The 26952-nt window shown below is 45.0% G+C and overlaps 1 protein-coding gene and 1 long non-coding RNA gene across 3 annotated transcripts in view; both read right to left on the reverse strand.

Moving 5' to 3' along the window:
* Positions 1–26952, reverse strand: part of SLCO3A1 (solute carrier organic anion transporter family member 3A1) — a 303455-nt gene that overhangs the window by 166317 nt on the left and 110186 nt on the right. The window lies entirely within an intron of this gene.
* On the reverse strand, positions 6550–24957 carry LOC112653851 (uncharacterized). The gene is made up of 2 exons (XR_003132576.2): positions 24730–24957; positions 6550–6676 (listed from the first exon to the last, which is right to left on the reverse strand). It is a non-coding gene; the product is annotated as an uncharacterized LOC112653851 (long non-coding RNA).

Consider the following 26952-nt stretch of genomic DNA (forward strand, 5'->3'; position numbering starts at 1 on the left):
ATTTCGCTGCTGATGGTGCCACCTGCTAAACCTCCAGGTACACTCAACGTAATTACCTCTGGCTTTACAATGCAACCTCACAGAGCCAGCAGAGCTACTCTACTTCTTCTGTTTTATTTTTGTCTTTCTAGTTACTTTTTAAATTAGTGGTTGGGGTTCCAAACCGCCCTCTCTGTAGAGTGCTGTGAATAATATAATTAAGCACAGGAAATGGTTCATTGTTCTCAGTTGGCAACTCAACCACCAGGGTCAGGGGATTTTTCCTATGTGGGGACTCAGGGTTGAGTCCCCAAATAGGAGTCTCCTTCAGAGAGCTGCAATTGCATGGGCTTTCCAGCAATTGTCAGACATCCTCTGAGGCTCAGAATCAGGCAGCATCCAGACTGCCTGGATGGCCCACGATGGCAGAACCCAAAGCAAAGAGCAGTACCTTCCAGAAGACCAAGTTCCCCTTTAGGGATGCTAAATGGAAGGTGCCTATAGCAAGGGAAAGAACTCAGGTCTATTGACACCACCCCTTTCCTGTTTTGGGACATTCATGGTTTACCTTATTTAATCCTCAAAACGTCTCAAAATGAGAGCTGACACTTTCCAAGCTTTATAGATGGATGGAGGCTCAGAGAAGTGACTGAGACAAGAAAAATCTAAACCCCGGATGGTAACAAAGTTGGATTTAGAACCCAGTTCACTACTCTCCTAAAATCACTCATCTGATTTTACAACTGATTTCCTAAAACATGCTCCTCTTTGGCCAGACCCCTCAGTCAAACCCCAATTCAGCTTTATGCAAATTCTGTGACTTTGGGAAGGTCACTTACACATCTCTGGGTCTCAGTTTCCAAATGTATAAAATGAGAACAACAAGAGTATCTACTTCAAAGGGCTGGTATGAGGATTAATGGTTGAATATTTGCAAAGGTTTTAAAACAATGCCTGGAGCATAGTAAGGGATATATATCAGTTATTTATTGCTGTGTAATAAATGATCTCAAAACCTAGAAGGATTAAAATGGCAAGAAACATTTATCATCTCCTACAAGTAAAGGTCAGGAACTTGAGTGGTTCTGGCTCATGCTCTCTTATGAGACTGCAATCAAAATATTACAAAGCTGCAGTAGAGAAAAGGCTTGACTGAAGCTGGAAGACCTTCTAAGATGGCTCATTCACATGGCTGGCAAGTCGGTGCTGGCTGGAGGTGGGAAGCCTCAGTTCTCCATATGGGGCTGCCCTCACAACATGCAACCAGCTTCCCCCATAGCAAGCAATCCAAAAGAGCAAAGTGGAAGCAGCAACATCCCCAATGACCTAGCCTTGGAAGCCACGCGTCATCATTTCCACGTTATCATATTCGTTACACGCAGATCAGCCCCATTCACTATGGGGACCAAAGACACAAATGCCAGGAGGCAAGGGTTATTGGGGACCAACTTCGCAGGCTGGCTACCAGAGGACCAGGTCTGTTAAATCAGATGTGAACTCTTGCGTTCTAAGTTCCCCAGGGGCATAGTGAGGTAATCAATACACATTTATCAGAAGAATGGACATATGGATGAAAAGAGGAAATCTCCATGTCCTCCCAGCCAAGTTCTATTTCAGGGCTCTGTCCTTTTACTACCTACCTTCTGAGTCATTTTCAAAGAAAGAACTATTGCTCTCAATGTCAACTTTAAGTCATCATCTCTATAAATTAGTTCTCAAATTTTATCTTCCTATAGAAGTGTTTCGAGTGGTAATCTCAAAAAGAAGAGTGCTATGTAAGTTTGTCTCTCAGCCAACTATATCAATATGACATACTTCCTCTGAATTCACAAGGCTCAAAACAAAGTAGAATGAAATGTTGTCTTGGTTGAAATGTCTGCAGTAATGTAATTGTGCAGTGACTGGTATGTGTTCCTAGACAATTGTGGGAAGGTGCATCCTTGCACAAATGCAAACTATCTGCTTCCTCCTCCCCTCACCAAAGCTATACTCAAGAGAGAATTCCTGGGTAAAACCCAGAGGAGGCTGCTCACAGAAGCAAGCTAGGGAGGGAGCACCTAATGATTAGGGAAGCAACCACCCTCTCTGAGGGCCCAGGATTCCCTTCAAGATCTCTCAGACTGCTGCTTCTGGAGCAGTGCTTCTTTCTCACATCAGATCCATGCCAGGGATTTCTTTTAAAGATTTTATTTATTTATTTCAGAGACAGAGTGAGAAAGAGAGAGAGAGAACATAAGCAGGGAGAGGGGCAGAGGGAGAAAGACAAGCAGATTCCCTGCTGAGCAGGGAGCCTGAAGCAGGGCTAGATCCCAGGACCCCAAGATCATGACCTGAGTCAAAGGCAGACACTTAAACCAACTGACCATCCAGGTGCCCCTTTGCCAGAGATTTTCAACACGGGACCATGTTACAACAATGGTATCCCCACCTGGCCACCAGATGGCCTTTCCAGTGATGTTGGAAGTTCAGCCCAGAGTGATATTCTCAATTGTACTACTGGCCTAATTCACCAGAGGTGTAACAGTTGGCTCCTTGAAAACACTGATAGTGAGCATCCTCCACAATGCAAAAGTTGTCTCCAAGGACATGACATTCAGGTCATGTAGGTCTGACTAACAGTCCTGAGAAGCTGTCATACTTTCTCTGGTTCCCTCCCAATAGCTTAAGAGCATAAATCATACCTTTGCCTCTACTAGGAGTAACAGTAAGACTCCTAGTATACTAGTGACTAGTATACTCCTAATAGCATGGTGTATCTAGAGTAGACTTCATTCTATGCCATGTTGTTGAGATCTTACTCTTGGAAGATGCAAACATGGTTTCCATGACCATTAGCTTCATGTCTGTAGCCTCAACAGATTCCTGATTGTACCAAGGGTGGAGTCATAGGAAACATAAAAACCTGGAAGTAGGGTCAAGAAAGGAGTCACCGGTGGTCATAATCTTCATTAGGGTCAAAGCTGACAACAGCTCCAGGAAGAATGTACAGTGAAAGCAGGTAAATACTGAATGCAAATGTTCATCTTTAGTAGTGAGAATATTTGCTAAGACTTGACTAAACAACGAAATTGTCACTGATTTCAGAATGTTCTTCTCCATTTTACACCGGCTTCTTCAATGCTCATTTGGTTTTTAAATGCCTAAGGACAAATGCTCCCCTTTGAGAAGGGTAACAGCAAAGTTAAATCCAAAGTATAATCCCACTTAGAACTTCAACTGTGAACTTCTGTGTGCACTCCTAAAAGAAAAGTCCTTTAAAAAAAACTCCAGGGCAGCCCCGGTGGCACAGCGGTTTAGTGCCGCCTGCAGCCCAGGGCGTGATCCTGGAGACCCGGGATCGAGTCCCACGTCAGGCTCTCTGTGTGGTGCCTGCTTCTCCCTCTGCCTGTGTCTCTGCCTCTCTCTCTCTCTCTCTCTCTCTCTCTCTCTGTCTCTATGAATAAATAAAATAAAATCTTTAAAAAAATAAAATAAAAAATAAAAAAAATAAAAAAAACTCCAGTCAGCTATGCATGAGGGGCTTAGGAAAATCTATAATGCACCTCTCTGGTGCCACCCCAGAAATTTTTTTCTATATAGTTCTTTGAAAATGATGAGTCCAACAATTATACAAAGTTGTTACCTTCTACCTTGGTTTAATTATTTACTTCTACGCAAACATAATAAAGAAAACCGCCTCTTATTATATGTGCATAGAATTAATTATGGTTCTTCACCATTCAAAGCTGTGATTTTCTAGACACTAGCCACGTGAGGCTAGTTCAAATTGAGATGTGATATAAGTACAAACATTTCAAAGACTCAGTACATAAAAAGCAGAATGTAAAATAGCTCCTTGGTAATTTTTTTCTAAGGATTACACGTTGAAACATTTGGGTAGCATGGGGTCAAATTAAATAGAGAATTAAAATAATTTTACTTGTTTCATTTTACTTGTTAAAATGTGGCCACAAGGAAATTTTTAACTACACACTTGGCTTGCATAGGTCTAGGAGATGATGCTAGGTTGGGTACTCTAAATCAGAGATAGCAAACTGCCTGCTTGAGGTCCACACAGGCCTCAAAGACAAGTTTGTGTGAGCTCTTGCAATGTGAGGTCAAAGGGTATTTTCATTTCAAAGGATAACTAATGTGTATAAAGTCAGGGAATTAAAAACAAAACAGATCCCAAATTCTCTTTAAAAATAAAAAATGTCTGGTTAACTCTGGGTTCACCTTCCTACACGGCAAGGATAGCTAGGAGCAGCCCTATTTGGACAGGGCACCTGTCCCCACCAGGCCCTCCTGCTCCCAGACACTGTGGCAAAAGTCAGCTGCCATTTATCTCACCTACTCCTGGCCAGTGTCACACATTTAAACTGCCTTCCTGGCTTCTGAAGGAATTTGGGTTTGAGAGCCTCATTACAGAGTTGGGGTGGGAGGGATTCTAGGCAAAGGCAAAGGCAGTGGGAAGGGGATGAATAGCACATGTGCAGATAAAAGATCTGGACAGAGAGGTGGGTTTCATTCAAACCAGTGTGTTCAGCTTGGGGATTTTTTTTTTGTTGTTGTTGTTGTTTGTTTTTGAGGCTGGACATCTAAGTGGAGCTGTCCCAGGGGCATTTGCAAAGACATAACTGAATATATATAGGAAAGCGCCGGAGGTTAAGAACAATGCCTTTGGGACACCCGGAGGTGAAAGGAATAAAGATAAATGCAACCAGCTCAGAAGTCTGAGGACAGGTGTAGAGTCAAGAGCAGAGCACCTCGAGAGAAGAGGTACAGGATGCCAAACCTGCTGGGAGGTTGCAGCAGCAGGCACTAGAAACTGCACGAGTCCTTGGATGGACAGCCTCAAGGAGCCCGTTCTCATTACCTTTTCATAACAATTATTGCTGTCAGGCAAAATTGGATTAGATATAAAGGGCAAAATTATCAAAGTGATTCTGCAAAATTCAATCATGCCACAATTTCTCCTGAACAAACTCTGCCTTCCCATGCCCACACGGTGACCAGCCCCCCCCCCCTCCCCCCCACCAGGCAATGCCTGTCTCCAGACCAGCTACCCACTTCCTTCCTCTGGACTCACTGCCTCTCCGCTCTGTGAGTTTTTAAATCTATTGTATGTGCAGCACAGATGTGATGAGCAATGCTCTGGAAAATAGACAACTGACCCTCTGAAATATTCTACATGATTGCAATTCCGGGGCTGTGCTTTCCTGGGTAAATGGAAGAAATTTCCATTCTCATAACCGTTTTTACCATCTCAGCAAATATTTCCCCAAGTGATTACCTTACAGCCGAGGACTCAGACACTGGGCCCCGGACTCATTTGATAACCTAACACTGTGACCAAAATCTAAAGCAGATTACAGATGTTTATGGATAACTGTTCTGTGATATTCATTCATGTCCCTGGGCCGGGATCAGCAAATTGCTTTTCATGAGTAGATAAATGACACTTTGTTTCTTCCACGAAACAATTAATCTAAGCAGAGTTAGATTCAGACTTCAACGTGATGCGGAGCAATGTAATGGAAATCTCAGGACTTCTCATTATCATGCTATTTGCACCATGACTCTGCAACTCTTCTTCCAAATAGCCATTATTTGAACTGTCTGCATTCCATTTATTAGTTGTGCTTGCATTCTATTCATTTTTATAGACGGAATCTGGGATGCTTTCACTAAATCATCCAATCATGCAGTCCATCAATATTGACTGTGCACCTGCTAGTAGGCTGGGAATGGGGAGCCACGGTGCTGCAGAAGCTGTGTCTGATGCCTGGGAATAGCTCACACAAAGGTAAAGGGATGATACACATTACAGGTTATAATGTGTTAAGTGCTATAAGCAAGACTCCATGTTAGGAAAGAGAAGGGAGAGAGGAGGACAGAGAAACCAAGAGGAGCTGAAGGTTCTTGAAGAATAAGACCTTACAAGGGATTAATGCAGAGGAAGAGTTTGATACAAGGGCACACAGCCAAATGAACAGCAACACGGTGGGTCTAGGAAACTGAATGCTGGTTCTGGCAGCTTCTGCAGAAGGGCAGTGGCAGGATATGAGCCCACAGGGAAGGGTCAGGTTACTGAGAGCCGAATTTTAATATCCCCACAGGAAAACACAAAAAGACTGGGTGACCTGGTCAAAGACATCAAGGTAAGCCCAAGGCAGCCATGAAAACCATAGCATAACTGATGTCTTTTCATCTCTAACTCTCTGTTCTGTATCTAGAACAGACCAGTCTCTAACTCTCTGTTAGACAGAGTCTCTAACTCTGTTCTGTGTCTAGAACAGACCAGTCATGCTCAAAGTGTGGTTCCTGGTCCAGCAGCAGCAGCAGCACCTAGGAGCTTCCTAGAAATGTCTATTTCTAGGCCCCACCCCAGACTTGCAAAATTACAAACTCTGGCATAGGGATGATAATCTATCATAGTACATCCACCAGAGGATTCTGATTTCGTTCCAATTTGAAAGTCACAGACACAAAGGCTCCAATTATTTCTCTCATGGAATCCATGTTCCCTTTTCTTGACTCCTTAAGCTGAACCATGCCATGTAACAAAATTTTCCTGTAGCTCACTTCATGTTTAATTTTTTCAATTCTAACTTTATTTTTAAAGGTTATTTTATCATTTGTTACTTAACAGTTGATGCCAGATTTTCAGTCCATGCCAGCTTTTTAATTTGCATCTCTTTCCCAGAAAACCCCACATCTGTAAATAAGAAACAATTGTTGGTCAGGTCAGACAGCAGCTCAAGCAGTAGGCTTTTGAGCCAAATTCAATTTGTGACCATTGTCTTAAATGGATCCCCTTAATACCTTCCCACAATGTGGCCAGCAGAATGCCTCCAAGAGGTGCTTTCAATCTCTTTTATGCCTGCCGACTAATTGTAGCTTCTAAGAATCAGGATGACTGCTATTTTTTCTCTTTCAGTGCTTGCGAGTAAGTTATATGTCAAATGGTCATTTGAGCTAGGCTGACCATAAGAGGTATTAGTTATTATTACTAACAACAAAGCAGGCTTCCCATCAATGACACAAATTCCAAGAGAGGAAGAACTCTGACTTGCTCACTGCTGTAACCACAGAGCCTAGAAAAGCATCCAGCACTCAACACATATGGGGCGCTGAATAAATACACCTGTTGAATAAATGAGTTAATACATTAGCATCTACTATGCCCTAGGCTCCAAATATGGAAGAATAAGGCAGATCTATGCTCTTCCATCACACAACACCTATCTATGAGCAGAAAGCAAAGATTCTGGGTGCTGTGAGCCCCCAAAGATGAATAAGAAATGGTTCCTGCCTGTATGCAGGCATGGACATACTGTGATGGACAGTGTCTGATTTTCCCAGCTGACCACTCCTTACATTAACCGCTCCAGGCATCTACGAGCATAACCACAGATGGAGAGACTCACTTACCATATGCCTAAATGTTAAATGTTGAAAATCAAGCTAAAACTGTGAAATAAAATATGTCCCGGCCTCCTAATTTTACAAATACATCTTCATAACAGCAAAATTAAAACTATGTAAAGGCAACAGTTCATATCAAATAACCATGGTTAGTACAAATCCAAAATCAATCTCATTCCCACCAAAGAGCTGCCATGATCCAGCAGAGTAGCCAACGTGGCTGCTGGTCTGGACCTGAGAGATCTTATACACACACATACACACACTGGATTTTGAAACTGGAGAAATGTCAGTGTAAAAATAATGTAAATATCTTGTCAATGTTTTTTATGTTGATTACTCATTAAAGTATTTTGGCTACATTGGGTTAAAAGACATTAAAATTAATCTCGCCTGTTTATGTGCACTCCTTTTAATGAGGCCACTAGAAACCTAAACTTACCCCCAACGCCCACATGATATTTCTGTGGGCTCAGGCTGCTCTAGGAAGACACAGCTGAGGCAGCTGTGGTGGGAATGGGAGGAAGAGAAGGGACCCTGCTGACTGACCCCACTGCCAAGTGCCCACGGCTGCTCCCTCTGCTTCCTATTCCAATTGCTCTGGAAATCCACAGGATAAACCCCACTTCCTGGTCTTCTTTACTGTGGGATGCAGAGAGGCAGTTCGCCTCCTGGCCAGGAGCGCCCCATCACCCTCCCTAGTCCCCCACTGGGACGCCTGGTGAAGAAGGAACACAGTGGCTGAGAGGCACCCATCTCATCTCCCCAATACAAGCCACACAGACTCTGCCCCCAAATGCTCCAACACCTGCCTCCACGGACTTCACTTTTTTCCACACTCCTCAGGAGAGCCTAAACATGGAAGACCAGGTCCAAATTTAGAATTCTCAGCCTCTTTAGCCCTAGAACGTGGTTCCTAAGGAGAGCTTTCTCCCCTTTCATCCTGGACTCCATCCTCCTCTGCAGAGGCCTCTTCCATGAAAATAGACTGAGGAGCCTCCAGGTACAAGCTTCATGTACTCATTGTTCCTTCCATCTCATCTCTGCCAAGAATCACCTCTTGGCCACCTTTAGAGCCTCTCTTTGTAAGACAAGCAGGCCCTGAAAGTAGCCCCATGGCCCCTGGCACAGGGCACTCAAGGGAGTAGGCCTCTGGACCCCTCAGACTTCTGAGAAACACCAGAGCAGAGTCCTGTAGCAAACAGGGCCTGGGGGACCCCTCATCTGACCCCTTGTGTTGACAGCACCCACCAGGACAGTCAAATTTAAATAAACAAAAATACTAAGCAATTGTGAGAATGGAGAACTGCTCCTCAGCCCCTGCTCATCTAGAAATGTGCACTGATACACCATTGTGGAAAACTTTGGGCAGTATCTACTGAACATGAAGGCACATTATGATCCAGAACTCCCACTCCTGGAGATCCTTCCAACACAAGCACCTATACACTGTCACTGAAATCCAGGCACTATCATGCTCACAGAGGCTCTGTTCCCAACAGCCCCACACGGGACACCGTGTAAATACACAGCAGCAGTAGAGGGGATAACAAAATGAAGGGACAGGACATGGTGCTCTACTGTAGGACAATGAACTAACCAAACCATGCCCAACACAGGTGAATTCAACATACAGAAGGCATGTGTATCATTCCATTTATACCAAGTCCAAAGACAGGTGGAAGTTATATAAAGTAGTAGATATCAGGGGGGAGTGGTTACTCTGCAAAGAAGTGGGAAGAGACCAGGGAAACCATGATGGAAGCTTCTGGAATGCTCCATTTCCTGATCTTGGTGCTGTTCGCATGGGTGTGTACATTCTGCAAAAATTCATCAAGCTGTACACTTAAAACCTGAGTGCTTTTCTGTGTGTATGATATACTTCAACTAAGAAAAAAAAGTTCACTTAAAAAAAATGATTCCTCCTGGGTCTCCTGGTTGACTCAATGGGTGCAGGACCCAACACTATACCTATATTCTATATACCTATACCTATATACCTATACCTATATACCTATATTCTATACCCAACACTGCTGGGTATAGAAATTACTTAAAAAATAAATAAAATCTTAAAAAAAATATTCCTGCAAAGAAAGCATGGGTTGAAGACAATATCAATAATGCAAACATAAATAAAATACAAAACAAAACAAAAACAGGCAGGGCCTCTTCTTTCCCCAGGAAAAATGTTCATCAGCTATATTATGTGGTTAAAAACAGTGGCAAAAATTCAGCAAAAACATGTAAAATTATGGGGAAAATAATTTGAAATACACTCATAAAATCATTGATCAAAATCATTAACAATAAACATGACAATGTACCTTTTTGTCTTGAGATGGTATGAAAACATCAGGTTAGCTAGATGACATTTTAAAATACTATTTATTTCATCTTTATCTCTTTTTGTACATTTTTTGCTTGCTCTATAATTTACATTCTTAATATTAAAAGGAATAAAAGTATATAGTTTACAAAGTATAATTGCTACTTCTGGAAACTTCCACTGATGAGGTTTAAGCAACCTTTCAACTTTTGGAAACACGGATCTAGATGCATGAGCATAAATATATCATCTTATCTCTCAAGGAGAGGGCACAGAGCTATCTACATTCTGTGGAAATTTCGGACTTTAAAAAATTATTTTGGAAATCTCCAATAAGGAAGACAGCTGATCTTAAAATAAAATAAAATAAGAAGAAGAGCTGAATCTTGCAGGAAATCTGCTTTAAAATTTTTTCATTTTTACTTTACTTGTGAAAACACAGCTGAAGAGGGAGGTTATCAAAAGTAACTTTATCTCCCTTTGAAGCTTCAGAAATAGTTTGAAGATTTATGTCTCAGTACTGAGTTCCCACCACTGCCCCTTGAGAAAAGTCAACAAATTGATAGTCATGCATCTCGTGGCTTGGCCAGGCAAGCAAATAAAATCGAAGGTGCAAACCCGTCTTTTTCAGGGGGAACAACCGAGTGGGGATCTGACCCTGTGGCCGCCCCCCACCTGGATAAACAGAACCCCTGTTTGGCTGGGAGAGGGCCGGAGGGGTCCCAGCTGAAGTGGAGCGCCCCGCGACCAGGAACCCGCCCACCCTGTCCAGGTCTCTCTTTCCTCTTAGCAACCGCAGGAGCCCCTGTACAACATCTGGCGGCATCCAGCCCCAAATCAGAGCGATGTTAAGATTCAGGAATGTACCACCGGGTGAGTCTCTGATAACAAGGCTCACAGAATCAGAGAGATCTGTACCCATGTCTGCAAATTCCAGCTTCCTTCCACCCGGCCTGGCCACCAAGGCAAATTTCACGTGCATCCCAGGCTCCTGTCCATCACCGCTATTTTATCGCTTTTTGTCACAAATATTAAACCGTGATTTTCACACAGTTACAATCTCCACGGCCTCCCCAGGCCACAGCCAAACAAATGTACTTTTACTGCCTCAAGAAGGTGATAAGTAATTTACTTTTAAAAGTGTGCTGAGCACTCGGGGGAAATTCAGCCTCACGCTTCCTTCTGATGGGTTTCGGCTCTCAATCCATCCAGGGGCGTCAACTACAGACTAAGTTGGAACTGGAAGGAAACTTTCTGTGCTGGCTCAGCTGGGGCAGCTCTCCCATTAGGCCAGACAAAGGATGAGGATGGAGGGTATAGACTCAGCTCTCTTCAGAGAGGCAGCCAAGGAAGAGGACTCTAGAAGAAAACAGCCCCCATCCCATGACTCTCATTCAGGGAAAAATGTGGGAGAAAAGCCCTGGGCTTCATTATTAAAATTCTTAAGCAAGACAACCTCTGTAAAATGAGGATGTTGTAAAAATGAAATGGATCACAGAGCACACAGGACCATGGCTGGCCCAGGGCGCGTGCTCAGTTACTGCTCACTACAACAAAAAGTCAGGTGCCTCTTGTACGCCATGGTTTGTTAGAATGTGACTGCCACTTTTGATTAGCCCCATCCCCAACCTCACGGAAAGCAGTCAGGGGATACACAGAGGGGACGCTCCACTTTGGATGAGGACAGTCTCCTTGCTGCTGCTCCCACAAACCCACATAGTGAATGCCATTCTGCAAAGAGACAGAACCTTCCAACTCCTGGACGGTGTCAGGATGGAGCTGACACAGGTAAACCACACCTGGAGGGAGTCCTATTCTCCTGGTCAGGTGCAGGAAGGAGAGCTTGGGCTTAGGAGACCTACAGGTCTGCTTCCAGGTCTAGCTGTGCCATTGTGGGCAAGCCCTGGAAGCGCCCCATACCTCAGCATTCATCAGACACCGCCGGTAGGGCTGGTGCACAACCAGAGCTCCTTCTGCCACTCTTACCCTGTACTTCACACACCACAAACTCTTTCTGATTCCAGGACCCTGGTCTTCCTTACTACATGCTGCTTTCACAGACACTCTAGAGAGGGAACCAGGTAGAGTACACACAGAAGAACTCGAAACCTTACCATCCCCTTCACCAACAAAAGCCCTATGTTGTTGTTTTTCATTTTTGGACATCCACCTGAGATTTTATTTAACAAAGGACTCACTAGCTTTTAATAAAAAAATCAGTTTGAAAATCACTGCTCTATATGGGATGAATCTCATCCTTAAGAGGACACTTCAGTGGGGCTCTTAAAATGTGGAATTGTCTACAACTATTTCTCGGATGGGACCTCCTCAAAGCCAAGGCCAGACTTGTTACTTGTTACTTGAATTGGCAACTCCTGGGCGGGCTGAGTTAGCCTCCACCCTCCGGCATTGCTCTGATGGTTAAGTGCTCTAATGATGCAAAATAGGCCACTCTCCACAGTTGCCGCCTGAAGGAATGTGTGGTTGGCAGGACCTGTAGGTGGTCCTTCTCTCGCAACTATCAACTGTTCCTGCCACAAATTTGGCAGGAACTCCTCCAGCAGCTGCCTGCAGGCAGAAGAGTTGGTTTGCCAGCTGAAATGGGGTCCACGCCTGGCGTGCCAAGCCTCTGCAGTGGTGGGATCACCCCATGCTGGCGCTGCTGTGTGTGAACTTGAACAGACAGTACCAGGGGTCCAGAGGAACGCACAGAGCACGTGCAGCCCAGTGCCTGGCACACACATGAGCAAAGGCAGTGGCTCAGAGTATAAACGAGCACCACCTCCAGACAGGGGCCACTCAGGGTGCCGCAGAGGGAACAGTGGTCCTGAGGGAGCTTAGAATCCAGAGCAGGAACGTTTACACTGATGTCCAAACTCTGCAGCAGAGTGGGATCTGTTGTCACCTCTTTACCAACAAAGAACTGAGGGAGCTGGAAAGGGAGGGGGGCCACTCCTCTTCATACAAGCTTTCTGGACAGGGTGACCAAGCAGTTCTGGTTTGTGACTTTTGTTCCAAGAGAGTTCCAGTTTGGATGATAAATCTTACGACAGCTTTTCATAGGGAAGATGGAGCATGTCGAGCTGGGTCTGAAGGACCACAGAACATCCACAGGTAGGAAGCAATCCATCGAAGGGAGGTTAGGGGGAAACCAGCACCAATAGCCACAAGGTAGGAAAGCGGGGGGCAGGCTGGGGAAATGTCAAGGAATGGGGTTCCACAGGAGCACAGAGGTCAAAGGAGAGAGGAGAGAAGATCCAGACTGCAAGGGCTTCACGGCCTGACTTCACGCTCTCTGATTGGGCAATGGCACCTAGGATGTTTCTGAGCAAGCAGTGTGCTAGAGGTAGGTGAGCTTTAGCCCAGGAAGCAGGGAGAGAGGGCAGACAGACCTAGAAGAGGAAGGAGGGCCCAGTGGGTGAGACAGGAGCCTGGCATTCAAACTATCCCTCCTGTCCAGCCTCGCTGCCCCAGCCTCTACCCTCCAGGACTGTCACTCTGAAGAACACAGGCTTATTATTCTGTCTAACGGGAGGCAATCGGCTCAACCATGGACTGCCTGGACACATACTAGTCCCGGGACCATCTATTTTTGGCTCTCCCAGGCCAGGGTTTACAAAGAAAGGCACAGCTGCCAGGCACGTCCATCCCAGTGGGACCCACTGTTCCATAAAGGGTCAGGTCAGAAACTGAGTTCTGCCTGAGTTATGGTCACTTGGACTGGAGGGTCAGGCGGCGGGGGCGGGGGGGGGACTCTTTCTCAAGAGTCACCATGCATGGTCTTTCCAAAATCAGGGGAAAGTCAGCCCCATTGCCTATGTTCAGCTTGCACTGAACCAGAAACACAGTTACTCTTGGGGTGGTGTGTGTCTGAGGATCGTGGGGGTACCAGGAGAAACACTGCCCCACAATCGCTGCAGGATGCAAGGAAGCACACTACAAAGGGAGGCAGGTTTTAGACCTCCTGCAGAATGATCGAGAGGGAAAGGTATTCATAGTCACAGAGTCCTGTTTAAAAAGGACGGAAACAGGAATGAGTTTGCAAACTCCCTACCGACTAAACTTCATCCTTACCCAGCCTAGTATGCCCTCCTCTCCCCCTATCACCTTACTAACCCACTCACCATCTTTTGCTTGGATTTATTTTTTTATGTTTATTTTTTTAAGATTTATTTGTTCATGAGAGACACACAGAAAGAGGCAGAGACATAGGCAGAGGGAGAAGCAGGTCCCCCCCAGGAAGCCCAAAGCGGGACTTGATCCCAGGACCCCAGGATCATGACCTGAGCCAAAGGCTCAACCACTGAGCCACCCAGGTCCCCCTCTTGGATTCCTTTAAAACTCTGGTTTCCAGGCCCCCACATTCTTGCCTCTCCAATATATCCTCAAAACCGGATCTAAGATGACAGCCCCTTTAAGGCAGGGCTAAGTATCAATCTTTCTTACTGTCTTTGCACACAGAATAGTACGTGTTGAGTGAGTGAATAAATCAATACACAGGGAGTGAATGAACATCCTGGGGCAGCTCCACATACGCAGAGCATCCTCTCCCACCCTAGCCAATCTCTGAGAGCTGGGAAGGGAACCAGAGTCACATGTACAATTAAAGCTGAGAGGGCTGGCTCAGAATGCATCGAGGGGTTGCAAGAACAGCAGACAAGAAATGTGCAAATCCTCCCTCTTGGTTGCCTTGCCTTTAGGAATGATTTTAGGGCACACATGTGGAAAGTGAAATCCTGAATTTATTCTCTCCAGAAAGATACATTCGCAGTGGCAGGGGGTTTGGCTGATAAATGTGGGCAGAGGTGATGAATGCCATGATCTTGGCCAATAGTTTGCAACCTCAGTAATGAAACCACCACCGGGATCGTGAAGGTAATAGACACGATCATTTAGTGATACTGTGGGTGCGAGACATTATGCTAAGTGCCAGATATGCACTACTCAGTGAACATTCACGATACTGCTAGGAAACAGATAATATTTTGATCACTACTTTTACAGATTTAATGAGCTTAACCATCTTCCTCCAGGTCACACAACTCAGTAAGTGGCAGAGCAGTGGTTTAAACCCAGGCTGTCCGATGGCAAATTTACCACTCCACTGTAGTGCCATTTAATTTTTTTTCCCCTGCAGATAAATGGTCATACTCTTTGGGGAAGAGGTAGAAAGGAGGAAGGAAATTCTCTTGGTGCAACATTCAATACTAAAAACTATATACTATCCCCCTTTTACCATAAGAGGCAGCAGTATCTCAGGGAAGTTAAAAGGAGGTCTAAAGTCAAGAGTGACCATCAGGGGCATCTGGGTGGCTCAGTCAGTTAAGTGTCTGTTTTCAGCTCAGGTCATGATCCCAGGGTCCTGAGATGAGTCTTTCATTGGGCTCCCTGCTGAAAAGCAAATCTGCTTCTTCTGCTTCCTCTGGCCCTTGCCTCACTCATGTTTTTTCTCTCTTCTCTCGCTCTCAAATAAATAAAATCTTAAAAAAAAAAAAAATGACCATCAGAGTCCAGATGAGCAGTGGTGAGAATGACAAATGACTTTGGTACCAGTAACTATAATGGGGTTGAGGGGGCTTTCCTAAGTGTCAAACTGGATCAGGGGACAGCAAAGGTTTCCCGTGAAAGGGCAGACAGTCCAAATTTTAGGTTTTATGGGCAAAAACAGCATTTGGCCCTGGGCCATGATCTGCTAACCCCTGAACCGATATTGTGATGATACGTGGGAACTTTAGAATCTCAGGAGAGACTCTCATTCCTAAGAGCAGCTTTCGTATATGAATTCATTCATGATTTCTAAGAGTTTATTGTGTTCTATGAACCCAGAATCATTAGCATAAATTGTCAAAAGGCAAGCCCTTGGGTAATTATGGAATCAGCTCCAGTGGGAAAACTCCAAGGCATGTATAATTTTTATAGTGGGAACAGAAAGGAAAATACTTCTCTCTGAATAGGGAAAAAAGTGAGCGCACATTCCTGTCTTCTGAGCCCTGAATACAAGAAGATTCTAAGACAAATCCACTTCAGAACCCTTCACTCCTCTTTGGTGTGTGGATCGGGGGACACAGGCAAGTTGGGGGGGTCTGAGTCATCAAGGACTCTGAATATCACTGGCTTTCATTCCAAAGACCACATATTCATAGAAACCTTCATCCTTGGATGCCAGAAACATCTGTGCAGTGCCATTCTCACTGAAGGAAGGGGAGCTTAGACCCCTGAGGAAAGAAAGAATTAAATGAGTGGGGGCGCCTGGGTGGTTCAGTCGGTTGAGCGTCTGTCTGTCTTTGGCTCAGGGTACGTTCTCAGGGTCCTGGGATCGAGCCCCATGTCAGGCTCCCTGCTCAGTGGGGAGCCTGCTTTTTCCCTCTCCCACTCTCCCTGTTTGTGCTTGCTCTCTCTCTGTCAAATCAATTCTTTAAAAAAAAAAAAAAAGAAAAAAAAAGAATTAAATGACTAGAAACACCTAAATCAAAAATAATCCATCCTTATAAGCAGCCATGGGATACAGGGCATTGCAGAAGTGAGGCTATCCCTTCCTGGTAAGAAAATCCCTCAGGTCACTGATTTATAAATCACTTTGACCAGTGACCTCTAGAAGACAGGTTTCCTCAGTCTGACAGGTCTCCGAAACCTGAAAAACTCCCTGAGAAGTGGGTGACAGGAGAAAACCAACGAGAAGAACAAAGCAGCATTTATTTAGAAGATTATCTGGTGCAGTATCTGATTCGCTAATCAATATTTCTTTACTCACTATCTGAGTCAGTGCTCAATGTCGACTGAGTGCCTACCCTGGACCTGGCCCCATGAAGGTTCGAGAAGACAACAGTGGACAAGACAGCCCAGGTCCTTGTCCTCAGAGCTTGGAGTCTCCTGGGAAGGAGCTTTAGAGAATAAAATTCTAACTTCAGCCACTAAAAGGCTACTTAATAAGGTCTGCCTTTGATCCTCTTTTACCGAGGTATCGTAAGACACCACTTTCCTGGGGTATGTTCTCAACAGCCGTTTCCTTCCTCCCCAGCAAGTACAAACCGAAATGGGCTGCACTAACTGTTTTTTTCTGGAACTTTCAGGAGGCACCTCTTCTAAGTGTGTCACTGACAACATGAAAGGTAGGATATACTCAGACAGCCACCTTGCTTCTCTCCCTGGACCATAAGGATAAAGGTATTTTGAAGCAGAAGCAGTGGGTCACCTGCAGGCAGAGGAGCGGAGGCCAGGCCCACCTCAGGCTGCTCCTCAATCCCCCCCTCACCATTCCACCAGAAGACAACAGCTGTACCACTGCAGGAGAAAAATCAGTGGGGCACTGGGTGGTTCAGTCGGTGAAGCCTTTGGCTCAAGTCATGATCCCAGGGTCCAGGGATCAAGTCCCACATGGGACTCCCTGCTCAGGATGGAACCTGCTTCTGTCTCCCTCTGCCCCTCCCTGTGCTCATACTCTTGCTTTCTCTCTGTCAAATAAAATCTTAAAGAAAAGGAAAGAAAATGACTAAGTTTTCTACCTGGACAATGTATTATGGAGGTATAAAAAAAAAAAAACAGAACCAGAAAACCTTTTCATATGCTGAAGAACTCAGATATCTATCACTCACATGCCTTTACTGAGAAAAGTTTTCAAAGACCTATTCCAGCTGAGTAGCTGAAATTCAAGAACTTGGGGACAGGAAAGTCCCAGTACACAAAGAGGGGCAAGGAGCAATGACATCACCTAAATTTAAAGAACTAAGTATTACTGGCCATCAAAATTATGGTTTCAAAACTGAATATAAAAGCCAAAAGTTACGCTTGAAGAAATGTTTTATGGTAAAAATAACTTTGCAATAACCTCTGTGTATATAGAAACTCTATAACCTTAGATTATTTTAACAGTTGGAAATTGGCAGGGGGCAGGTTGAAAAAAGAAGAGCAATGAATTTCTTGTTTTGTCACACACCCATCTTTTTCTATTCTTGTGTTTAATGATTAGGGAAATAAAAGCTTACAACCTGATGGAAAGCATTATTACAGCTTAAAACAAGCTGTCTATCTTCTAAATCCTTGCACAGTTAATAAAGGGAAAGACAAAACATGAACAGTAAGTACACATAAACACAAAATTCCATCATAAAAGGACAGAAGACCAAAGTAGAAATTTTACTAAAAATAAAAAAAAATACAGAATGAGTTTAAAAAATACATAAGCCCCAACCCAATTATATGCTGATTGACAAACACAGAACATAAGAAAGATGAGATGTCACAATAAAACAAATGGAGAAAGAGATTTCAGGCAACAAAGGAGAACAGTATTACAACAGACACAAAGTAAAATTCACATTACAAGAGCATTACCTGGCACCATTCAATGTAGCAATCCCACACTTGAGTATTTCCTTGGGAGAAATTGAAATTACAGGGGCCCATGGGGTTCACTCCACATTATTCATAATAGTCAAACACTGGGAATACCCACTGTCCCTCCACTGGCGAATCAGCCAACAAATTGTGGTAGATTCACACAACAGAACACCATTCTGCAATAGAAAGGAACAAGCTCTGGCTAACTGTGCCCACATGGCTCAATCTCAGAAGCATTAAGCGGAATGAGAGAAGTCAGGCACAAAAGACTGTCTGATATGTGATTCCATATACATGACATTCTAGAAAGGTAGGTCTACAGGAACAGAAATCAGACTAGTAGCCACCAGGTTCTTGGGGAGAAGAAAGAGGGGACTGAAAAAAACAAACCAAAAAACTTTGAAAAGTGATGGAACTTCTAAATCTTCATTAAAGGAGTGCTTATAGAACTGTCCACATTTGTCACAATTCATCAAACTGTACACTTGAGGGGCACCTGGGTGGCTCAGTGGTTGAGCGTCTGCCTTTGGCTCAGGTCATGATCCCGGAGTCCTGGTATCAAGCCCAGCATCGGGCTCCCTGCATAGAGCCTGCTTCCCACTCTGCCTAGGTCTCTGCTTCTCTGTATCTCTCATGACTAAATAAAATATTAAAAAAAAACAAAACAACACTGTACACTTGAAAGTGTAAATGTGCTTAAGTAATACCTCAGTAAATCTAACTTTTAAAAAACAAAAGGAAAATATAATTAACAGGAGCAAACAAAGTCCTTTTACAGAAGATACACTGTGTGAAGTCTTATTTTAGCATCTGAAAGTTACAACGAGCAATCGGAGAGGTCATCATCACATGGGTGGGTTTAACACTTCTTTGATCAACTAGATTTTTTTTTAAAAAAGGACACAGAAAATAATCATTTAACAAAACCATAAATGAATAACAAGAAGTAAGCAATAAAAAAAAAAAAAAAGCAAGCAACAGAAAACTCTACCAATGGGAAACCAACAGATTCTAGCCAATATAAGTCTTATCTCATTTTTACCTATTTTCCATAACGCTATCAGATGGTCACTATGCACAGCCGGCAGGTAATGACAAGGATACACCTAATGACAGGGCAGTTGGCCAAGTCCCATGGCCAATGGATTGTTGTCATTGTCATGACAATGACAACCCTAATCCTAATAATTATAGTTCCAGGTCTGCCACTATTAAACGTGTAAAAAAAAAGAAAAAGATATTTCCTTACATCTCTTCACTTTATTACCACTCTTCTGCTGTACAATAAAGCACAAAACAAATTCACATGAAACTTTTTCCATTAAAGGTTCTGGAGTCCAACCTCTACCGAGTTATGTGATCGGATACACTTCAAAATCTATGTGTTTACAATCACATAAATCCCAAACTGTATTAACCTGTGGATTGAGAGAAATGTCACCACTGGTAAGTGACAGCCAAACATGCAGAAAGGGGACCCTATAGAATTAGAGTAGAGGGACTCTTGGGTGGCTCAGCAGTTGAGGGTCTGCCTTTAGCTCAGGGTGTGATCCTGGAGTTCTGGGATCGAGTTCCACATCGGGCTCCCTGCATGGAGCCTGCTTCTCCCTCTGCCTGGGTCTCTGCCTCTCCCTCTCAGTCTCTCATGAGTAAGTAAATAAAATCTTTTTAAAAACAAAAGAATTAGAATAGAAAGTAAACTTATGGGGGCACCTGGGTGGCTCAATGGTTGAGCATCTGCCTTTGGCTCAGGTCATGATCCCGGGATCCTGGGATCCAGTCCTGCATCAGACTCCCCACAGGGAGCCTGCTTCTCCCTCTGCCAGTATCTCTGCCTCTCTGTATGTCTCTCATGAATAAATAAAATCTTCAAAAAAAAAAAAGAAAGTAAACTTTCAGATGTTTCTTCAAATGTTCCTTTGGATTACCATTCATAATCATCCACAGTCACACTGAGCCAGCCTAGAGAAGGATGAAAGGTTTAAAGAGGCCCTGAAACTTTTTTTAATCTGAGGACCACACCTACCGGACAGAAAGTTCTAAGAAGCAGTGTTACCACACTGATCCCCCACAAGCATCAATCCCCCACAAGCATTAACTGTCCCCTCTCTCCTTTCTCCCACAGTCCATGGTATGCCCCAGGGTCTCTGCAAGAGAGGGCCTGTCCCTGACTACAGGGTCAGAAAACTCCTCCAGGAGAATCAGATGCCAGACCTCACTCTGGTAAAGAAGCAGGAGCTGAGTCTATTCCAAGGAGAACCAGAGTGTGATGAGCAGCACAAGCCTTGAGGGTCAAGAGTCCATTCTGGAAGCATCTAGAATATATGGCTGCAGCTCTGCAGTCCAGGCAGCAACCCCACACCTGCTACCTGGCCCAGGCTGCTGGTGGCAGGGCCATAATTTGAGGAATAATACAACGTGCTAATTTAACTATTCTGAGCTATTATTTGCAGAGTATTTAAAAAAAAATTAAGTCCCTTCTGCATATATTGCCTCCCCTCTGAGGTCCCAGCAATTACGTGAGGTACTGCGAGCCATAGTAGTTCCCTGCTCAGGAAGTGGGCTGCAGTGTTCTGGGACTTGTCCAAGGTCACACATCAACCTCGGGTTCTGCCTCCAGAGCCAGCAGTCCCTCCTTGCTCTGCCTCTAGCTCTGCTCTTAAAGCTGACACTGGGTGGGTGGGTGTGTTTTGGGCAGGGGGCGGGGGTGTGTAGGTTGCATCTCCTGCCTGGAACACCAGCTGCTTGGTGGGGTGAGAGTGCGAGAAGAGAGGTGGGCAAGGCGGAGAAGAGGTGAGGCTGTGCCAACACTGCAGGAGCAACGTCAAAAACAGGGCTGGGCCTAGACCCAGGCCTGTGTCCACCAGCTGGAGTCACAGGCCTGCAGGGTACCCTCTTGGCCTTGAGAACCTGCTGCCATGGAAACTGATAATCAATGAGCTCCTGGACAGAATCCAGCACTGAAAATCCCCAACTGCTTTACGAACAGTGCTCACACCCATGCATGTGGGCATCACAACCAGCACTGTTTATAGCTAATCCTGCCAACAGTCTCTCCTCCACCTTCTCTCTGCTCACCACAACTTCCTGGGTTCCTTGCCCTACTGTCCACATTGCCTAGAGCAGAGGACACTAAATTTGCAAAGCAGGACAGGTTTGGGACGAAGGGTGGGGTGCACAATGGATGCTGGATCCTGCTGGCCCCATGCAAAGGCCTTCAAGTTCAATTTTGTTTAAAAAAAAAGCCTAAGGGCTGCTGGTTCTCAGGCTCAGGCCTGAAACTCAACACGGTCAGAATTTCTTCCACTGTCTCTCTCAGATGGTAAAGAGGAATTTGCCCCAGTGAATCACACTAAATCATTTCATCTCATAAAAATCCCAGGGTGTAGATGCACTTATTCTACTCATTTTATGGACAAGAAACCGCAGCTCAGAGAAATTAAGTGAATTTCCTCTAGTTGCACAGTGAGGATGCCGAGATGCTGGGACAGAACCCAGGCTCTCTGGCTCTCCCCCTCTGTTAAGGGTGTCTAGTGCCCAACAGCTAAGTTTGCTTCTTGAAGAAAGATTTCTCTATAATGATGTGAATAGGGCACTGGTTTCATCACACCTCTTGAGGAGAGATCACAGCTTCCCTGCTGCAGAAGGAATACAAACAGGTCCACCTCCTCAAGGGGATGCTCCATCTCTTGGAGAGAGTTTCCCTTGAAGCCTCAGAGATCATTCTGGAGGAAGCACCCAATTTTCTGCTGCCCTGTGAACTCCCTGCAGCCTCTTCTCACCCTTGACCAAGGCTGAGTACCTACCCACAGCACACTCCAACCCTCTAGCACTTTCTTCCCCCCACCTGGACTCCTTTCTCTACCTTCTGGTCCCAGCAGCGCCTTGTGCCACTCCTTTGACTTCTCCAGGCTAAGGCACCTGTCCCTTCCTCTGTGCTCCAACCCCCCCTCCTGCCCCGCTCCCAGCATTTGAAAAACACTTGTCCATACAGGAATTTGCAGGGCTCATTTTCATTCATGGGTCTGTCTGAAAATGCTGCAAGGTCCCTCAGGACACACTGTAAATGCTAAGAGTTAGAGAAATAAAAAGCCAATGGTGACCCTTTAGGTCAGCCTGAACCCCTTGGGAGGGGCCTGGTTTTTTGGACCTCACTGCCCTAGGTCCTTCCCATTATCTCATACCCCAAGGAGAGGCCTCACAACACCCCTGAACCCTAAGAGGTATCCCACACCTGTGGTCATTTCACAGATGGTGCTGGGCCGCTAGCCTGGCCTCTCAGATCCAGGGACGCTGTCCCTCTGGCCTGTCTTGTCACCTGTGTCTGCTGACATGTAGGGACACAGCTCGCAGACACAGTGTGTCTTATTTAATATAAAGAAGGTATCAAAAAAGAAGTGAATTGAGCCTGGAATGATAACAAGTCAGAAGGAAATACTCTTACTAAAGTTTCCAGAGGGCAGCAATTTTGCAGCAGAGGAAATGTTATCAGGAAACCCAAAATAAACCCTTCACCTTCTGCTGTCACAACAGTGGGTTCTCCCTTGGGCCTGTCTACAGGCCCCTCTGGGGTCTGACCCGCAATATCCTGCCAGACTCTGCTTTCATCTTAATTCAGGTATTCTCAGCCTTGGTATTACTGACATCTTGGGTCAAATAATTCTTTGTTGTGAGGGCTGTCCTCTGCACTGTAAAATGCGTCAGCAGCATTCCTGGTCTCTGTCCATCAGAGGCCGTTAGCACTCCCTCTTCCCCTCAACCCCATCAAGACAACCAACAACCAATAACAAATCCAGACTTTGCCAAATGTCCTTGAAGGGGCAGGCAAAACCATCCCAGGCTTGAGAACCACAACCTCGACTCACCCTTGTCCCCTACAATCACTCACTTAACTTCTTCATTTCCCTCAAAGCAACTATTATTATAGACCTCCAGACAAGAATCCCACCTTCATTCTCCATTCTTGCTGCCATTCCATCTGATTTCCCAATCAGCCACCAAATCCCATTAGTTGTATCACTGTTAATCTAGGCTTACATCTAAATTCTAGCCCTTATTAGCTGTGTGTCTTCTGACAATTCAGGCAACCTCTCTGTGCCTGCTCTCTATCACACAATGGAGATGATGGTTGACTCAAAAGGTTGCCGTCAAGTTCAGATGAGAGCCAATGTGCAGTGCCTGGCAGCAGCAGGCACTTGGGAATTGGCTCACTGCCTGGATATCCATAAGCATAGCCAAGGAGGGAGAGGTAAAGAGAATGAAACCCTATTCCTTCCTTCCTTCCTTCCATTCATCCATCCATCCATCCATCCATCCCAGTTCCCCACACCAGGGTCCCACCCACTGTCTCTTCCTATGTGTCCCTGGATGGAGGCACACAGCTCATCTCACAGCTGAGATTCATGCAACCCATGTAGTGCCAGGAACCAAACTGGAGCCATGTCCCAGTTCCCCGGTCCTCTGTCCTCACCCAGAGTACACATGACTGTGAGCACCACTGCCCCCTTCAGTAAGTCATCTACTGCCAGATGAGGCAACCACACTGTCCTGGGGCCTTGGTTCCTGGCGGTCCCCACCTCTCATTACCAGCCCCATCCCAGCACAGACATGTGTGTGAGGGCACCACTTGTGTCCCAGAGGCCATACAGCTTCAGCCAAATGTTCCAAATACGGTACCGACCATACGCAAAACTCTCCAAGCACTTTACAGAGCTGATTCACATTAATTGCGGTTAGTTATGTTCTACAAAGTTGTGCCAAACACTGAATTAGTGAATGCTCCTAGGGGAGTCCACAGTCAAGTACCTATGAGCCTCTGGTCAACAATTTCATCAATAGATCGCCATATAACCCTGTGGTATAGGCTTCTGCTTAAAGACACCTTATCTAATATATGCTGTAGATTCATTAACACTGATCTTGCAAGTCAACAGCTCCACAGCTTGAAAGAAGCCTATCTGACATGCATATTTTCTCCAAAAGACACATTACAGCCTCCCTGCACTTAGGAACACAAAATAGCACTTTAGCACTACACTTGAGAGCCATTTTAAACAACGAAACCACCAACAAAAAGCACAAAAGTGCAGCATTAAATAGACCACAAAAAGGACAATTGTTTATAGTACGAGAGCTGAAACAGGGAGGCAGAAAGTGGCCTTATGTGACCTCAGCTGGGAACACTCAGCACAGGACAACTCAAATTTTTCACCACTCAGTGTAGATGTCTGCAAATGACCACAAAAGAGCTATGGATATGGATTTTGAGTTTACAAATAAATGCTAACAGGCAAAATTGTAAACATGGAATCCACAAATAATGAGGACCAACTGCAGACATCTATACCTATCTGAAAATTTTCACATGCATCCCTCCTCTGTGCCTACCAGCATCTCAACACAGGCATAGGGCTGGGGGGCGGACCCCCAGCACCTCAGCTCACCTTCCTGGGTCAGGCAAACAGGTGACAGCTCCATCTGCTCTTGTGCCCAGGGGTGGCTGCTGGCTGTCAGAAAATCATGCCTGCATGAGCAATGTGTAGCCAAGGCAAAACACTGTATGGTGATGGCACCCATATTCATTGCCTATTTTAGGTCAGGAGAGACCTGGAGGTTTGAAGACTTTATGGGAGAAAAGAATCTACTTATCCAGACGACAAAGAAAGAAAAGCAACCACCTTGCGTTACTGGAGCTCCTTCTGGGTCCCTGGAAGCCAGACACAGCCCATCTCCAAAATGCCTGCTTTTATTCTCTAGGACTGTTTCATCAAATGGTTACAGACCTCAAAATTCCACATCAACTATTTGGCATGCCAGCTACAAAAACAGAAGAGGACCCCAGGTCTCTCCCCCATCCTGTAGGCACCTGTTAGTGACCCCAGCAGACTTGCTGGCTGCTCCAGGATGTGCTGTATCCCAAACTGCCCAGGCTTGGGGCCAGCTCACCAGCTGCAAATTTCATCACAACTCTCATTGTTTGAGAAACAGAGCCCAAAGACAGGCAATGCAAATATACTGCACTGTGACCATATTTTAAATAACACATTAAAATATAGTTCAGAACATACCCTATTCTCTGTCTTACCCATGCTATTTGGACCTTGCTTATGATGTGTTTTAAACAGCTTGGGGAAAGCATGCTTTATCTCAATACCAGTGTCTTTTATTTTTCCTTTAAATGGCTGTAGACCTTTTTTCTATTTGAGCTAAATGCTTTTCTGGGTGAGCAGGTAAGGTTTTTTTGCCTTTTAGCCTTTAGCTAAGGGGGGGAAATGCTATACTTCCTGGTCACCACAACAAATAGAATGCTAAAGAATTTCAACACATAAAGCTGGGAAATTAGCAGCTGCACCAACTATGGCTCCCAGCTCAAATTTTCTTCTAGACAGCAATTCCAAAGTACCAATCCTGGCGAACTCCCTACCACTCAATCCAGATCCCTCAATCCAGCCTCCACCACCAGGAGACACATAAACATAGCTAAATCCCTTCCATGGGGGAATGGAGATTTCTCTTGAGAGAAGCAAAAAGTGAGGTTGGGAGGTGCCAGGAACACTTCTACCAGGAAGTAAATTATATAGGTTGAGTGGCATCAAGTCAAAGTAGATTTTGGTAATGGTCTTCATAGTAAGACAGTAATAATTATAAGAGACAAACATGAGAATTTTGATCTACAAAAGCAATTAGTTCTTAGTATGCATATAGCGGTCAGATAATTTGCAAACTGCAACCTCCCTCCCCCCAAAAAAAATCATTCACTTACTTATTCATCTAACAAATGTCTACTAATTGGTTATAAGTGCCAGGTACATTTATACACATATTTTTTTTGTCCAATGAAAAGACATGGTTTACCCCTTGAGGTATAGCAGGCAGAGGAGTACATGAGCAGCATCACAGAACAAGGACAAAGGAAGACAATGCTCCATGAAGACAGTGCTGCAAGTGGGACCCTGTGTGTATGGCAGGTGATGCGCAGAGAAGGCTTCACAGAGAAGGGGACCCTGGAGCTGACTCAGTAAAAAAAGAAAACATAAGGGGTTTGCTTGACCCAATGAGGGCGAATTCCATGCGGAAGAACCAGCACATGCAAAGCAGGAACGCAGTATAATACTGTAACATACAGGGATGCTGAATCACTAATGTAAACACGGTGCGTCAATTAGGTTACAATTTTTTAAAATCTTAAAATACTAAAAAAATGAGTATTATATGAAATAATCATATTCACACACACACAAAAAAGAGTGCTCATTAAGGCACGAATAAGCAAAGCCACCCTCAGGGTGACCAAAAGTCATACTGGGCTGGATAGGCATGTTTGTGGGGCTGTGGTCACCATGGGTGTGTGAACACATGCACAAATGCTCTGCATGGGTGTGTGCGCAGTGTGGGTGTGTGCACAGTGTGGGTGTGTGGGAAGAGTGGGTAGAAATTTCCCTAGTAAGTGGGGGTTGTTCAGCTCCATCCTGGCTCCTTCTCACTGCCTGCCTGTGGCTGAACTTCCCCTGTCTAGCACCAGAATTTGGTGCACCTGACCTCATGGTGGTCTGTGGAGCCTACGCATCTGATCTAGTGACCAGATGCAAAGGGTAGAGGCACTGTTCTAGCAGAAACACCTTCATGCTGCGGAACACACACAGTACAGAGAACTCTAGTGGGCCAGCCACACCTGGTCTCTAATAACCCCAGCAGAACTCCAAAGGGTTTACTTGAGAGAAAACACACAGGAGGCTGAAAGTGTCATCTGAAGGATGCCCACTGAACTCCCTTTCCTCCCCCTCCTCCTCCTCTGTTTTCCAAGGTGGGGAAGTGAGAGGGGCAGGGAGCCCTATGTACACAGTTCTTCCAGTCTCAGGTCTTATGCTGAACCGGGAGCACTGCTCTCCTCTGCAGCTTTT

This window comes from Canis lupus, chromosome 3, assembly GCF_003254725.2.
Source record: "Canis lupus dingo isolate Sandy chromosome 3, ASM325472v2, whole genome shotgun sequence".
Classification (NCBI taxonomy): domain Eukaryota; kingdom Metazoa; phylum Chordata; class Mammalia; order Carnivora; family Canidae; genus Canis; species Canis lupus.